The sequence below is a fragment of the Salmo salar genome, chromosome 10 (assembly GCF_965601325.2).
Source record: "Salmo salar chromosome 10, fSalSal1, whole genome shotgun sequence".
NCBI lineage: Eukaryota > Metazoa > Chordata > Actinopteri > Salmoniformes > Salmonidae > Salmo > Salmo salar.
Genome location: NC_138300.1, coordinates 99668155 through 99683549, shown reverse-complemented (window position 1 = coordinate 99683549; position 15395 = coordinate 99668155). Strand labels below are relative to the sequence as shown.

The window sequence follows — 15395 nt, the reverse complement described above, 5'->3', positions numbered from 1 at the left end:
TTGGTGATGGGTCAGTCACGGTGTGGGGTGGCATTTCTTTGGGGGGCCGCACAGCCCTCCATGTGCTCGCCAGAGGTAGCCTGACTGCCATTAGGTACCGAGATGAGATCCTCAGACCCCTTGTGAGACCATATGCTGGTGCGGTTGGCGCTGGGTTCCTCCTAATGCGAGACAATGCTAGACCTCATGTGGCTGGAGACTGTCCAGGAGTTGGCGGATGCTTTAGTCCAGGTCTGGGAGGAGATCCCTCAGGAGACCTTCCGCCACCTCATCAGGAGCATGCCCAGGCATTGTAGGGAGGTCATACAGGCACGTGGAGGCCACACACACTACTGAGCCTCATTTTGACTTGTTTTAAGGACATTACATCAAAGTTGGATCAGCCTGTAGTGTGGTTTTCCACTTTAGTTTTGAGTGTGACTCCAAATCCAGACCTCTATGGGTTGATAAATTGGATTTCCATTGATTATTTTTGCGTGATTTTGTTGTCAGCACATTCAACTATGTAAAGAAAAAAGTATTTAATACGATTATTTCATTCATTCTGCTTTAGGATGTGTTATTTTAGTGTTCCCTTTATTTTTTGGAGCAGTGTATATTGAATTAACACATTATCATTGTATTAAGTGTGATAATCGTTGTCATAATTTTTCCTCTGAGGAATATTTAGAATGATAAAAGGAATTTGACAAAGTTTAAAAACCAACTTCAAATGGTTTGACTGTGTCTCTGTCTTTTTTCTCCTCCAGAGCAGGGAGGGTTACGACCTGCTGGGCTGCACACAGAACACTGAGGTCAGTACAACCAAAGTGTTACAACTAACATTCCAATATGGCCGATGGTGTTTCTACCTCGTAACATTGCTTTGAACGAGAACGTTTGATGATGATTCTTTTCCTTCAAATTCTATAACAATGAATCCCATCAGCGGCAGTATGAGACATCAGTCTATCGTGAGCTAAAGATGGATTACACAGAGATTACATCCTAAATGAGACAGAGGGGGTATACATGGGAGCCAATTATTCCCATCTATTCACTGTGTTCCTTTTACTGGGAGGGCTCCCATTTGGCTCCCTGTCTAAGAACCTAGAGATTTATGACATCACCACCTAAATCTGTCTTCATCTCCTCCCAGACACACATACATGGCTCTGTTGAGCAGTACTATAGATAGATATCGTCACAACATCCTTGTTTACTGCTGAGACATATTACAGAGCCCTGGATTGCTTTCATACAGTGCTAGTGACTGTAGGTCTTCCTCTAGGTAGTTTATTGTTCAGTGCAAGTTATTGAACATGCATGTTTGACATGGAGTAGGTTATTTGGCAGGGGTCCTGTTAATAGAGTGATATTAGTAGTGTTTCCTTTAGTGATGTTGGTTCCCACAGTAGCATATGGGATTGGCAGGTGGCTAAGTTGTTATCCCTGTCGGCAAGCTACCTCAGGTAGACCAATTTAAAACACACAACAACTGAAATAGACTTTCACTATTCCAGGTCGACCTTGGAAAGGATAGCTGTAATTCCTGCCCAGATAGGTTAGTGTGGGGACACAGTCACTGGAAATAAAACGGTGTGCGTGCGTGCATGTCTGGGAGTTAGGTCAGTGCTAACCAGCCAGGTCTCATTTATTTACCATAGACAGTGTTGTACCTGGCCCCCCAGTGAACCCTGCAGCCCTAACGCTCTGCTGTGTCGTTACATAACTCTGTCTCCCGCTGAGAGCTGACCTGCAGCCTTGCACCATAATCTAGCAGGTTCATTTGAACACCCTTTGAAAAGGTAATACCCTTATGGGCAGCCCCAGCCCCGTCAATATATCATACTGAAATATCAACGCTGCCCCCAGGCCTTCCCGCTGCCCCAGGCCTTCCTGAACCTTTTGTCTTCTGTACCTCCACCAGAGAGGTGTGGCGTGTTCAGGAAAATCCACTTCCCTCCTTATTCACAGGCTGACGTCTCAGGAACCATTAGGTGGATTTGTCGTTGTTTCCTCTCCATGCTCTCAAACGTCACAGCTTCTCATTATGCAAGACTGCAAGCTGATACAGTGCAGTCAACTGGTGGCAGAGGGAGGGGTGTGTGTGATGAGGAAGTTTGAAAATATGTAACTTTAGCATGGTAAAATGAGTCTAGCAAGAGAAGAGGTGTGTGTGTGTGTGTGTGTACAGTACCATCCCCCTGCGGCGCATGGAGATATGGGCTCAGAGACGTGCAGATTCAAATCCCCATACCTGAGGCAGAGTACACAATTAAGTAGAGGGAATTTCATTTAAGTTAACAACAGTTAGGGGTTCAACTTTTTTATCCACTCACCTCCTTGCATGCATGCACACACACACGCACAAGCACGCACATTTTACTATCCTTGTGGGGACAAGGATAGTAAAAGGATAGTAAACCTAACCCTTACCCTAACCTTAACCCCAAACCTTAATATAGCGTTTGTCCTTTTGGGAACCTGTCTATTTTCTTGTTTTTCTATCCTTGTGTGGACTTTTGGGGATTTCCGTTACCTACGAGGATAGTAATACACACACACACAGCTCAAGCAATTTCTTCAACTGTCAACACATTCAAAAATGAATAGAGGACGTGTACCGGAGATGCGTTGGTTGGGAATTGTGCAGAGGTGCGCGTTCGGGCTGTGTGTCCTTCGCGGATGCTGGTGTCAGAGCGACATAGCTATGTCACAATCGGATGCTGGACTATTGCGTCTCAGCCTATCTAGACTATGATTTAGGCTTAACTGCCTGCCTGCTTGCCTGCCAACCTTCCTGCGTGTGTATATGCATGTCTATGTGTCTGTCTCTGAGAGCAGGTAACAGTGTGTTAACCGGGGGGATCAAGGCAGCAGGTAGTCAGCAAATTTACCTCTGTCTCATATTTAATTTACTGTTTCCTCTGCATAATGCAGTCAGTGGCACAATGCCTGCTGGGGTGGTGCTGCTGGCTGCCTCTCGCTCACTCGCTTCAGCCAGGGCCCATATTAGGAGCACCGAACACACACACACCTTCCGGCAGCATCCCTTTTCCCTGCTTCAGAAAATCTAGAAAAGTACACATTAAAGCTGTCACAGGGAGGCCAGGAACAGACAGAAATGCATGGGAAAAACTAAGCTGTTGGCCTATTTCTTTCTTTCTCCTGCTCTTTCCATCTTTCCCTCTCTCTCTGCCTCTCCCTCCCTTTGTCCTTCTTGCTGTCCTTTCACAGCATTTTAATTGAATTACCGTATGTATCATTGCCCAGGAGCTCACTTTACCTGACTTTCCTTCACAACCGTGAAAGGCGCAGGGCATTGAAACTCCTGCCGTTTGAATGCCACAGGCCCTCTCTCTCCCTCCCTTGCTTTCCTCCTTGTTACATTACTTTGGAGTAAAAAAAGGGTGAAAGTAAACAGTAGCAGTGCGTGAGTAAAATCACTCGGGAGCCCAGCCAGAAAAAAAGCCAATCTACAACCTATGTGTTGTGATAATTGCGTTGTTTGCTCTATATCCTGTTAGTTCATATGCCTTGCGACCGTGATACAGAGGCCTAACGCCAAGACGATAAGAAGACACAGTGGCAGAATAAATTCATCCACACCATTGTTTCATCACAAAATCGGAGAGTAACCTCTGTCCGATGAAGTCCACAAAGCATATTGAATGTAACAAACAGTTACATGACCTACAGCATGGTCAAGCAAGTTAATGTTTCTGACATTTTCAGACCACTAAACAACTATTGATTTAGAACCATGGGACGTTACTGCAAGTCGCAAAGAAAACAGGAGCTGCCTTGACTATGCCAGCGCCAATTCAACTTCAACATCATCAAATCACCTAAAAGATACCAAAAACGATTTAGTCCAATCAAAGTAAGCTAACTATGATGTGGCTGTCCATGGTTCTGATTTGTGTCTGTGTGTGTGTGTGTGTGTGTGTGTGTGTGTGTGTGTGTGTGCGCAAGTGGAAAAACATGATGACTCACCCTACTTGTAGAGAAACGCCAATGCCATCCTCCGCTCGTTCATATTGACCAAGCGGTCTATGACTCTGTCATACAGTACACGCTTTTATTTTTTGTCGTCCTAGGCTACCTGGCTAAAATTCTTGCTTGCAAGCCTAAATTCCTTTCATGGACAACAATGCGCCAGGCCAGCTAGTAAACATTAGCCTACTACATCTAGCTACATGTTTTACCATCCTCTCAGGCCAGGGGCACAATGTAAGAATTTATGGTTGAATCAGAATCAGATTTTTCTTTGCTCTCAATGTGATGTGATTGGAGTGAAGCCAAATCCAAACTGGTTTCCCTTGACACTTTTTGGGGCGTTCGTCAGGACCATTCACAGTTGAGCTCACTTAGTTTAGCTCAACGCTGATTTGCTATTTATACTTTTTTTTTTAAATCAAGGGAGGCCAAGTGCTTGCTGGCTTCTCTTGCATTCAATGCTATGCGTGGCAACAATGTCATGTTACTTTTGACCAGACAGCATCAGATAGAGGATCTACACATACAGAGAGTAGAAATGTATTGCTCGCTTGGATGCTTTCTCCAATGAGATACATTCAGCCTCTTGTGAATTGAAGGAAAATTATGAAACAAAGGCAATTGTTTGGGGAAGCCTGGCTTCCCTTGGCATCCATGAATACACGCCACTGAAAGTAAATAAAACATGTTACCTCTCCTCTGTTGAGTTAGTGGGTAATTTGGAGAATTTGATTGCTGGCAGAGAAACGCCGATAACGGAGAGACCGAGAGCGCAGAATGGGGCTTTGGATCTCCCTGGAAAAGTGTTCATTTGGAGTGGGGCCATTGTTGCCAGAGGGAGGGACTGACAGTTCAAAGTCATTTGCTCCTAATGTTCCATTAATGCTTTTTTAGCCCTTTTAGAAACATTACACAGACCCTGGGACTGGGGAGTAGCACCAGCAGGACCTATATGGGAGGAGATGACCTTCACAGAAAGTTTCATAACAAGTGTACACAGAGATGCGCAGTATGCATTTTAAATATGCATTTCAGTTACTTCTGAGTATTTTTTTCATTCGTATTGTGCTGGGCTGAACTACACCAATGTATTTTGTAACAAGATACTTTCGAGAACTCTAATTAGTATTTTCAAAATACCAAGTACTTTTCTATACCACTTGTTTTATAGTGGTTCACCATTTTTTGGCCCCCTTTCACCTTGCATTGGTATCAGAAGTCTGATGGCACTCTGTTGTGTTATTTTTTTGTTTTATTTTATTTCACCTTTATTTAACCAGGTAGGCCAGTTGAGAACAAGTTCTCATTTACAACTGCGACCTGGCCAAGATAAAGCAAAGCAGTGTGACAAAAACAACAGCACAGTTACACATGGGATAAACAAACGTACAGTCAATAACACAATAGAAAAATCTATATACAGTGTGTGCAAATGTAGAAAGGCAATAAATAGGCCATAGAGGCGAAATAATTACAATTTAGCATTAACACTGGAGTGATAGATGTGCAGATGATGATGCAAGTAGAGATACTTGGGTGCAAAAAAAACTAAAAAACAATATGGGGATGAGGTAGTTGGGTTTGCTATTTACAGATTGGCTGTGTACAGGTGCAGTGATAAGTAAGCTGGGTCTGCTAAATTGACTTAATGCGTATGTAAAAATGGACAATCTCAAAGCATGCAGAGTATTATTCTTATGAGCTCCGCCCTGAAACAAGGTTTTGCCTAGAAGGGATATAGCTTTTGTAAAAATGTACTTTTCTTGGCAGATTTAGGGGAACTTACACAGCAGGTTAGGAGAATTAACATAGCAGGTTAGGAGAATTAGGTTAAGCTGTATCTCATCTAGACATGACCCTGAAACAAGGCCAATAATAATACCCAGTGTGCTTTGTAGTTCATTTTGGTATGTTCATTTTCACATATACATTAACATTTTGGTCATTTAGCAGACACTCTTATCCAGAGTGACTTACAGTGCAACCAAGGTTGATAAACAACAACATATCACAGTCATGGTAAGTAAAACATTTCTGTAGCCGTTACGGAGAATGTTGTTGCTGCTCGGGCCGGCTACTTGAACATTTATTCCTATATTTTAAAATACATATATTTTAATTAAATACATTTCAAAATACAAGTATTTTGTCTTTTTATTTTAATGCAATTACAAAATACCCTGAAGATCAATGTATTTTGTCATTTTTGCCCATCCCTGAGTGTACAAGCCTTAGATGTTTTCTAATCTTCCGTAGCCGTTAGGGCATATGTATGCTAAATATTTCAAATGTATGCATGACTATGAGTTCAAGTGATCGTTAAAGAAAATTGTAAACACATACAGGCTTTAGCTGTTTTGGAGCTAAGTAGGTAATGTTTTCCTGTTTCTTATAAATGGCATGATTAGCTGGTTGTGTCTTTTGCTTTGGTCTATTTCTGAGTGTTGGCTCTGTTAGCATTCTCTATCAGTACTAATTGGTAGCACCACGTTCTGAATCTCCAACCCCAAAGGAGCCACTGTCCGTTGTCAATTTCATTGGAGTGTACACTGTATAGACTTCTGCAGTCATGTGCACAGCACTCTCTCTCTCATGACCAATGTTTAAGACATTTGCTATATTTAGTCAAACACAGATCACAACTCTTCTCTGTCACATGTTGATACCAAAGAGCCGTTCCGTCTTTATCATTTTGATACCAAACAGTCGTTGTCTGTCTTCGTGTAGCGTCAGAGGCACAGTGGCCCAATCAATGCCCACACACTTGCCAGTGCCCTCTCTATCTCTTTCCCTCCCCCCTCCCCTTGTTGTGCCCTGTACCCTCTCGCTCACCCCCCCCCCCCCCCCCCCCCCCGGTGGCTCCATTTGGAGGCCTCAGTCTGCTCCAGTGTAAATTAAGATTAGCACGCATGGCTGCCTCCCCTCTCACTATCAGGACTACCAGGGAGAGAGGTCCAAGGGCAGAGGGCCATGCTCCATAAACAGCCAGTGCTAGGAGCGTGCCCCATCCCCTCTGGTGCAGTTGTAGGGACCCGGCAGAGGGCATGGGGGTTCACTGGAGGCACCGGAGGATAGTAGAGGTGGTGAGAAAATGTGTCACCGTGTCAGATTGATGACATGTACACAGCAAATTTTCGATCAGAATTTCACCACACACAGTGTTACATTTGAACACTTTCTTAGAAAGTATATTTGACCATCTGAAATAGTTTTAAACTAATAATTTTCTAAGTGTTGACAAACTAACATGGGTGTTACACATTCCGACTTAAATTACAGGAGAAGTTACATTTTCTACAACCAGATCTCTATTTTTTATGTAAATGGTATATTATGGAAGGGTCCAGAAACCTTTTTTGTGATTTCACGTTTTTGAGAAACCTTATGTAGCATGGGGTCCCGAAAACACATGAACAAAGGCTCCCAAAACACCCAAATATGTCATTTCAGAAACAGCAAAGCTCTCAGTATAGTGATGCAGGTCTTTAGATGTTGTACACATGAAATTGTGTCATTCCAAACTTTATCTGTGGGCTGGCAGCGTAGCCTAGTGGTTAGAGTGTTGGACTAGTAACTGAAAGGTTGCAAGTTCGAATCCCCGAGCTGACAAGATACAAATCTGTCGTTCTGCCCCTGAACAAGGCACTTAACCCACTGTCCCTAGGCCGTCATTGAAAATAAGAATTTGTTCTTAACTGACTTGCCTAGTTAAATAAAGGTACAAATCTGTAATGTTATATTCTGTTTTGCGCTACTCAAGCCGATTCCCCTATCCAGTTGCTCCATTCTCCATGTATGCCTGCTGCTACAGGTAATTGCCAAAATAAAGGAAACACCAACATGTCTTAATAGTGCGTTGGGCCACGACGAGCTGCCAGAACAGCTTCAGTACACCATGGCATAGATTTTACAAGTGCCGTGCTTTCAATATACAAAAGGTGTCTTGACCCTTCTATAACATGCCAATTACATAAAAAATAGAGATTTGGTTTTAAAAAACACTTCTCCTTTAACACTTCATTAGAGCTGATGCTGTTACACTTTCTCAGTGTTAGGGAATTAGTAACTCGTTTTGGGTTGTTGTTTTAACACTAAGGTGTAAAGCCTTATTTCCATATTTATTTCCCAGGGTGCCTTTTGAGTGAATTTTAGAGGTACCAGTACCACCCATGACTGTGTTTGCTAGTGACAGAGACATGATTGTTGCAGTTGATGGCTTTCATGCTACCCTCCAGTCCCTAGACTTCCTGGCGCTGACGGAAACATGGATTACCACAGATAACACTGCTACTCCTACTGCTCTCTCCTCGTCTGCCCACGTGTTCTCGCATACCCCTAGAGCATCGAGCCAGCGGGGTGGTGGCACTGGAATCCTCATCTCTCCCAAGTGGACATTCTCTCTTTCTCCCCTGACCCATCTGTCTATCTTCTCATATGAATTCCATGCTGTCACAGTTACCAGCCCTTTGAAGCTTAACATCCTTATCATTTATCGCCCTCCAGGTTCCCTTGGAGAGTTCATCAATGAGCTTGACGCCTTGATAAGTTCCTTTCCTGAGGATGGCTCACCTCTCACAGTTCTGGGTGACTTTAACCTCCCCACGTCTACCTTTGACTCATTCCTCTCTGCCTCCTTCTTTCCACTCCTCTCCTCTTTTGACCTCACCCTCTCACCTTCCCCCCCTACTCACAAGGCAGGCAATACGCTTGACCTCATCTTTACTAGATGCTGTTCTTCCACTAATCTCATTGCAACTCCCCTCCAAATCTCCAACCACTACCTTGTATCCTTTTCCCTCTCGCTCTCATCCAACACTTCTCACTCTGCCCCTACTCGGATGGTATTGCGCCGTCCCAACCTTCGCTCTCTCTCTCCCGCTACTCTCTCCTCTTCCATCCTATCATCTCTTCCCTCTACTCAAACCTTCTCCAACCTATCTCCTGATTCTGCCTCCTCAACCCTCCTCTCCTCACTTTCTGCATCCTTTGATTTTCTCTGTCCCCTATCCTCCAGGCCGGCTCGGTCCTCCCCTCCTGCTCCGTGGCTCGACGACTCACTGCGAGCTCACAGAACAGGGCTCCGGGCAGCCGAGCGGAAATTGAGGAAAACTCGCCTCCCTGCGGACCTGGCATCCTTTCACTCCCTCCTCTCTACATTCTCCTCTTCTGTCTCTGCTGCTAAAGCCACTTTCTACCACTCTAAATTCCAAGCATCTGCCTCTAACCCTAGGAAGCTCTTTGCTACCTTCTCCTCCCTCCTGAATCCTCCTCCCCCTCCCCCCCCTCCTCCCTCTCTGCGGATGACTTCGTCAACCATTTTGAAAAGAAGGTTGACGATATCCGATCCTCGTTTGCTAAGTCAAACGACACCGCAGGTCCTGCTCACACTGCCCTACCCTGTGCTTTGACCTCTTTCTCCCCTCTCTCTCCAGATGAAATCTCGCGTCTTGTGACGGCCGGCCGCCCAACAACCTGCTCGCTTGACCCTATCCCCTCCTCTCTTCTCCAGACCATTTCCGGAGACCTTCTCCCCTACCTCACCTCGCTCATCAACTCATCATTGACCGCTGGCTACGTCCCTTCCGTCTTCAAGAGAGCGAGAGTTGCACCCCTTCTGAAAAAACCTACACTCGATCCCTCCGATGTCAACAACTACAGACCAGTATCCCTTCTTTCTTTTCTCTCCAAAACTCTTGAACGTGCCGTCCTTGGCCAGCTCTCCTGCTATCTCTCTCAGAATGACCTTCTTGATCCTAATCAGTCAGGTTTCAAGACTGGGCATTCAACTGAGACTGCTCTTCTCTGTGTCACGGAGGCTCTCCGCACTGCTAAAGCTAACTCTCTCTCCTCTGCTCTCATCCTTCTAGACCTATCTGCTGCCTTTGATACTGTGAACCATCAGATCCTCCTCTCCACCCTCTCCGAGTTGGGCATCTCCGGCGCGGCCCACGCTTGGATTGCGTCCTACCTGACAGGTCGCTCCTACCAGGTGGCGTGGCGAGAATCTGTCTCCGCACCACGCGCTCTCACCACTGGTGTCCCCCAGGGCTCTGTTCTAGGCCCTCTCCTATTCTCGCTATACACCAAGTCACTTGGCTCTGTCATATCCTCACATGGTCTCTCCTATCATTGCTATGCAGACGACACACAATTAATCTTCTCCTTTCCCCCTTCTGATAACCAGGCGGCGAATCGCATCTCTGCATGTCTGTCAGACATATCAGTGTGGATGACGAATCACCACCTCAAGCTGAACCTCGGCAAGACGGAGCTGCTCTTCCTCCCGGGGAAGGACTGCCCGTTCCATGATCTCGCCATCACGGTTGACAACTCCCTTGTGTCCTCCTCCCAGAGTGCTAAGAACCTTGGCGTGATCCTGGACAACACCCTGTCGTTCTCCACTAACATCAAGGCGGTGACCCGATCCTGTAGGTTCATGCTCTACAACATTCGTAGAGTACGACCCTGCCTTACACAGGAAGCGGCGCAGGTCCTAATCCAGGCACTTGTCGTCTCCCGTCTGGATTACTGCAACTCGCTGTTGGCTGGGCTCCCTGCCTGTGCCATTAAACCCCTACAACTCATCCAGAACGCCGCAGCCCGTCTGGTGTTCAACCTTCCCAAGTTCTCTCACGTCACCCCGCTCCTCCGCTCTCTCCACTGGCTTCCAGCTGAAGCTCGCATCCGCTATAAGACCATGGTGCTTGCCTACGGAGCTGTGAGGGGAACGGCACCTCCGTACCTTCAGGCTCTGATCAGGCCCTACACCCAAACAAGGGCACTGCGTTCATCCACCTCTGGCCTGCTGGCCCCCCTACCTCTGAGGAAGCACAGTTCCCGCTCAGCCCAGTCAAAACTGTTCGCTGCTCTGGCACCCCAATGGTGGAACAAGCTCCCTCACGACGCCAGGACAGCGGAGTCAATCACCACCTTCCGGAGACACCTGAAACCCCACCTCTTTAAGGAATACCTGGGATAGGATAAAGTAATCCTTCTAACCCCCCCCCCCCCCCCTTAAAAGATTTAGATGCATTATTGTAAAGTGGTTGTTCCACTGGATATCATAAGGTGAATGCACCAATTTGTAAGTCGCTCTGGATAAGAGCGTCTGCTAAATGACTTAAATGTAATGTAAATGTTTCAGTCTTGTAGCCTTCACCAACCTGAGTGCCTATGTCAATATTTTATCATAAAAATGTAATTATTTATGACTATACATTACTTTGTTTTACAATACCATACTTTAACATACTCATTTTACCCAAACGCAGTGGTCTGAAACTCCTGGTTTGCAGGCCACATTGGCAAGTCACATTTTTCTGGCTTGCAAAGTGGTATATCATTCTTATTGGAATCCAGCCACAGTTAGTATAGCCAACAATTGGACCTTTTTTTCACCCACAACTCAGTTAGAATCGGTGCGAGAGAAGATTACTATATGAGACTACCTAAACCATCTAAATTGGAACAACAATCTCAATAATGGGTGAAATAAGTTGAACCACTTACAGATTGGAATAGTTTAGAAAAAGTTTGGATACACCTACCCATTCAAGAGTTTTTCTTTATTTTTACTATTTTCTACATTGTAGAATAAAATGCCAAGAGTGTGCAAACTCTCATCAAGTTAAAGGGTGGCTACTTTGAAGAATCTCAAATATAAAATACATTTAGATTTGTTTAACACTTTTTTGGTTACTACATGATTCCAAATGTGTTATTTCATAGTTTGGATGTCTTCACTTTTATTCTACAATGTATAAAATAGTAAAAATAAAGAAAAACCCTGGATTGAGTAGGTGTGTCCAAACTTTTGACTGGTACTGTATATTTAAACGTTTTTGGAAAACGTGGTCGCATTAAAACAACTGAGGGATATTTTACTGTAACTCTGTTACCAAACTTTACTTCTGCACAGTTCTTGTGAAATTTTCTGTGTAAGTTATTCAAGGTAGTCCTTGTGTATTTTTTTAACCTTTATTTAACTAGGCAAGTCAGTTAAGAACAAATTCTTATTTACAATGACGGCCTAACCCGGATGACGCTGGGCCAGTTGTGCGTCGCCCTATGGGACTCCCAATCACTGCCGGATGTGATACAGCCTGGATTCAAACCAGGGACTGTAGTGACACCTCTTGCACTTAGATGAAGTGCCTTAGACCGCTGCGCCACTCGGGAACCCATATAGAGTTTTATAGATTGTTAAACTTTGAAATTAATGTTTTTTTTCTAAAATGTATGCCAAAGTGAAAAATCAGAGCCAAAGCGTAATTCCATTGCCGTGGAATTGCCCGCCAATAGCTGAAATGGGACAGAAAAAGTAACTTCTACAATCAGTACACTGGTTCTGTGCCTACTAATTTGCTGTGATTGGATCGCCTGGAATCAGAATGAATGATGGACCTTTTTCAACTCCCCGCATATGAAGGAAGTAAATCAAAATGTTACATCTCTTTGTTGAGTTAGGGAGTAATTTGGAGAATCGGATTGCTTGTGCAGAAATGCCAATAACTGACAAGACTTTCGTCCCCAATGCCCCCAGCTTTGGCAACTTCTGTGAAACAGCTCCACTGGAGCAATTATGGGGAGGGGAGGGATCAGGGGAGGGGAAGGATGAGTGGAGGGGAGGGTAGATGTGGGAGGGAAGGGAGGTATAAAGATGTGAGATGACGTGAAGGCATTGAGGGGCATAGGGGGTGCCAGGGGACCTTGACAGGGGGCTGTGCGGTGCTCCTCAACGCTTCACCATCTACGTTGTCGTGTTGTGTTGGAGGCAGAGGCGTCCCAGTGAGGGGCCTGCTAGTGGAGGTGTCATATTCTAATGAGTCATAGCTAAAGAGAGCTCGGCGGCCTTTAAGATGGGAAATGGATTAAAAGGGAGTCTCAGTAAGCAGTTCAATTGCCCTGAAAGCCAAACAGATGGCATGGCAGAGGGGCTCTGAAGACTCTATCTGCAGACTGGAGCCATGGAGGAGAGCCTGGGGAGAAGATGCACCATGCCAGGCTGCAGCCAGGTAGCCACCACATGGCACAGACACAGGGCTGGCTCAAGGCTTTTGGGGGCCCTAAGCGAGATTTGGTTGGGAGACCCCCCCCCATCTTGCGGCAAAACATTTTGGTGGCCCCTCTCTTCAAGGTGGAGAGAAAATGTTTAGTTTTTCCCTGCAATTCTAAACATTTTGCCTTGGGGCGTAGAGAAAATATTGTAATTTTAAAGGAAGTATTCTGCAATTCTAGTATACATTTTGCCATGGGGCAGAGAGAAAATGTAGCAGTTGTATAACACATTTCATGCGATTCTACTCATTTTACCATGGGGCAGAGATAAACAACTTGCAGTTTTACAGCTAATTTACTGCAATTCTACACATTTTGCAATAATTTATGCCATGTTAATATGATATTTGAGGGAGAATGACTAACAAAATCAATAGGAGCCCCCTGGAGGTAAGGGCCCCTGGGCATGTTCTTATTGTCATGAGTCTTGTCCAGGAGGACAACTGAGTGATTTCCCCTGAGATAGGCCACCTGCAAAGTCCAAATTGGCTATATTGTAAAAATTCATGAAAACCAACATTTAGATTTTTGGTCTTAATTTAAGGTTAGTTAGGCATTATGGTTAGCAGTGTGGTTAAGGTTTAAAAACAGATTTTTATGACTTTGTGGCTGTACCAGCTAGTGACCACTCTGCAGAGCTGCCTCTAGAACAAGATTCATTACGAAAAACGCTATCCTGCTCCTACATGCCCGGTCGATATTCGGCCATAATTACTACAAGTTTAGATAGCTGGCTAGACTAACTACCAATCTAAAAAGTGATAGCTGACATGACTAATTGAGTGACTGTCACTGACTGACATAACAAGAGAGAAACTGCTGATGCACAACCACATTTTGAAATTGCACCTAGTGTATTCTACTATTCTTACTCTCAATAGTAAGTTGAGACCCCTAGCGACCGGGGGTCCTAAGCGACCGCTTATGTCGCTTATGCCTTGAACCGGCCCTGCACAGCGAGAGAGGAAGATCATTAATATGACACTCCGAGAGCGAGAAACAGAGAAAAAGAGGAGGTTGAGGCCCCATCCCCTTTTCACTCTCACTCTCTCTCAATTCAAATCAATTCAAAGGGCTTTATTGGCATGAGAAACATATGTTTACATTGCCAAAGCAATTGAAATAGATAATTAACAAAAGTGAAATCTTTGTCTCTGTCTTTCTCTCTCTATCCCTCTCTCTTCGTCTTTCTGTCGCTCTCCGTTCCTCCTTCTCTGTCACCTTCTGGCTCTAGTCTTTTACCCCATCATCCTCTGTTATTTTATAATCTCCCCGTCTCTCTTTTGCTTCTACATTTATGCACTGGCTCTCTACGTCTCTGTCTCTTTTCCCCATTTTAGGTCTATATCTCAATAATTCATATCCTACAAAGGTAGTTCATTCAAGTTCATTTGAAATGACAGTAATGTATCTCCTCACCTTACTGAACTCTCTCTCACTTTCTTCACCTTCTCCATATTTGACCTTCTTCCTCTCTTTCTTCATCTTCCTAACACACTCACCTTCGTTTCCATCTTAAGGCTGGTTTATAGTCCGTCTAATAACATGTCTATAGACCATTTGAATGCGACGTGTTGTTGACAAAAACAACATAAATTTATAATAAGGGGCGAGTGTCTGTAGACTGTCAATGACACTATCAAATCAAATCAAATGTATTTATATAGCCCTTCGTACATCAGCTGATATCTCAAAGTGCTGTACAGAAACCCAGCCTAAAACCCCAAACAGCAAGCAATGCATGTGAAAGAAGCACGGTGGCTAGGAAAAACTCCCTAGGAAAAACTCCCTAGAAAGGCCAAAAACCTAGGAAGAAACCTAGAGAGGAACCAGGCTATGAGGGGTGGCCAGTCCTCTTCTGGCTGTGCAGGGTGGATATTATAACAGAACATGGTCAAGATGTTAAAATGTTCATAAATGACCAGCATGGTCAAATAATAATAATCATAGTAGTTGTCGAGGGTGCAACAAGCACGTCCGGTGAACAGGTCAGGGTTCCATAGCCGCAGGCAGAACAGTTGAAGCTGGAGCAGCAGCACGGCCAGGTGGACTGGGGACTGCAAGGAGTCATCATACCAGGTAGTCCTGAGGCATGGTCCTAGGGCTCAGGTCCTCCGAGAGAAAGACAAAAAGAGAGAATTAGAGAGAGCATATTTAAATTCACACAGGACACCGGATAAGACAAGAGAAATACTCCAGATGTAACAGACTGACCCTAGCCCCCCGACACATAAACTACTGCAGCATAAATACTGGAGGCTGAGACAGGAGGGATCAGAAGACACTGTGGCCCCATCCGATGATACCCCCGGACAGGGCCAAACAGGCAGGATATCGCACCCTCTCATCCTCCTCTT

The 15395-nt window shown here is 44.8% G+C and overlaps 1 protein-coding gene across 1 annotated transcript in view; it reads left to right on the top strand.

The window, feature by feature from the left end:
- The first annotated feature begins 645 nt into the window (after positions 1 to 645).
- LOC106561313 (tripartite motif-containing protein 44) overlaps positions 646 to 15395 on the top strand; it is a 44978-nt gene continuing 30228 nt past the window's right edge. The window contains exon 1 of the mRNA XM_045698699.2: positions 646 to 794. The gene's annotated coding sequence lies outside the window, so the exon portion shown is untranslated. The remainder of the gene's footprint in view (positions 795 to 15395) is intronic.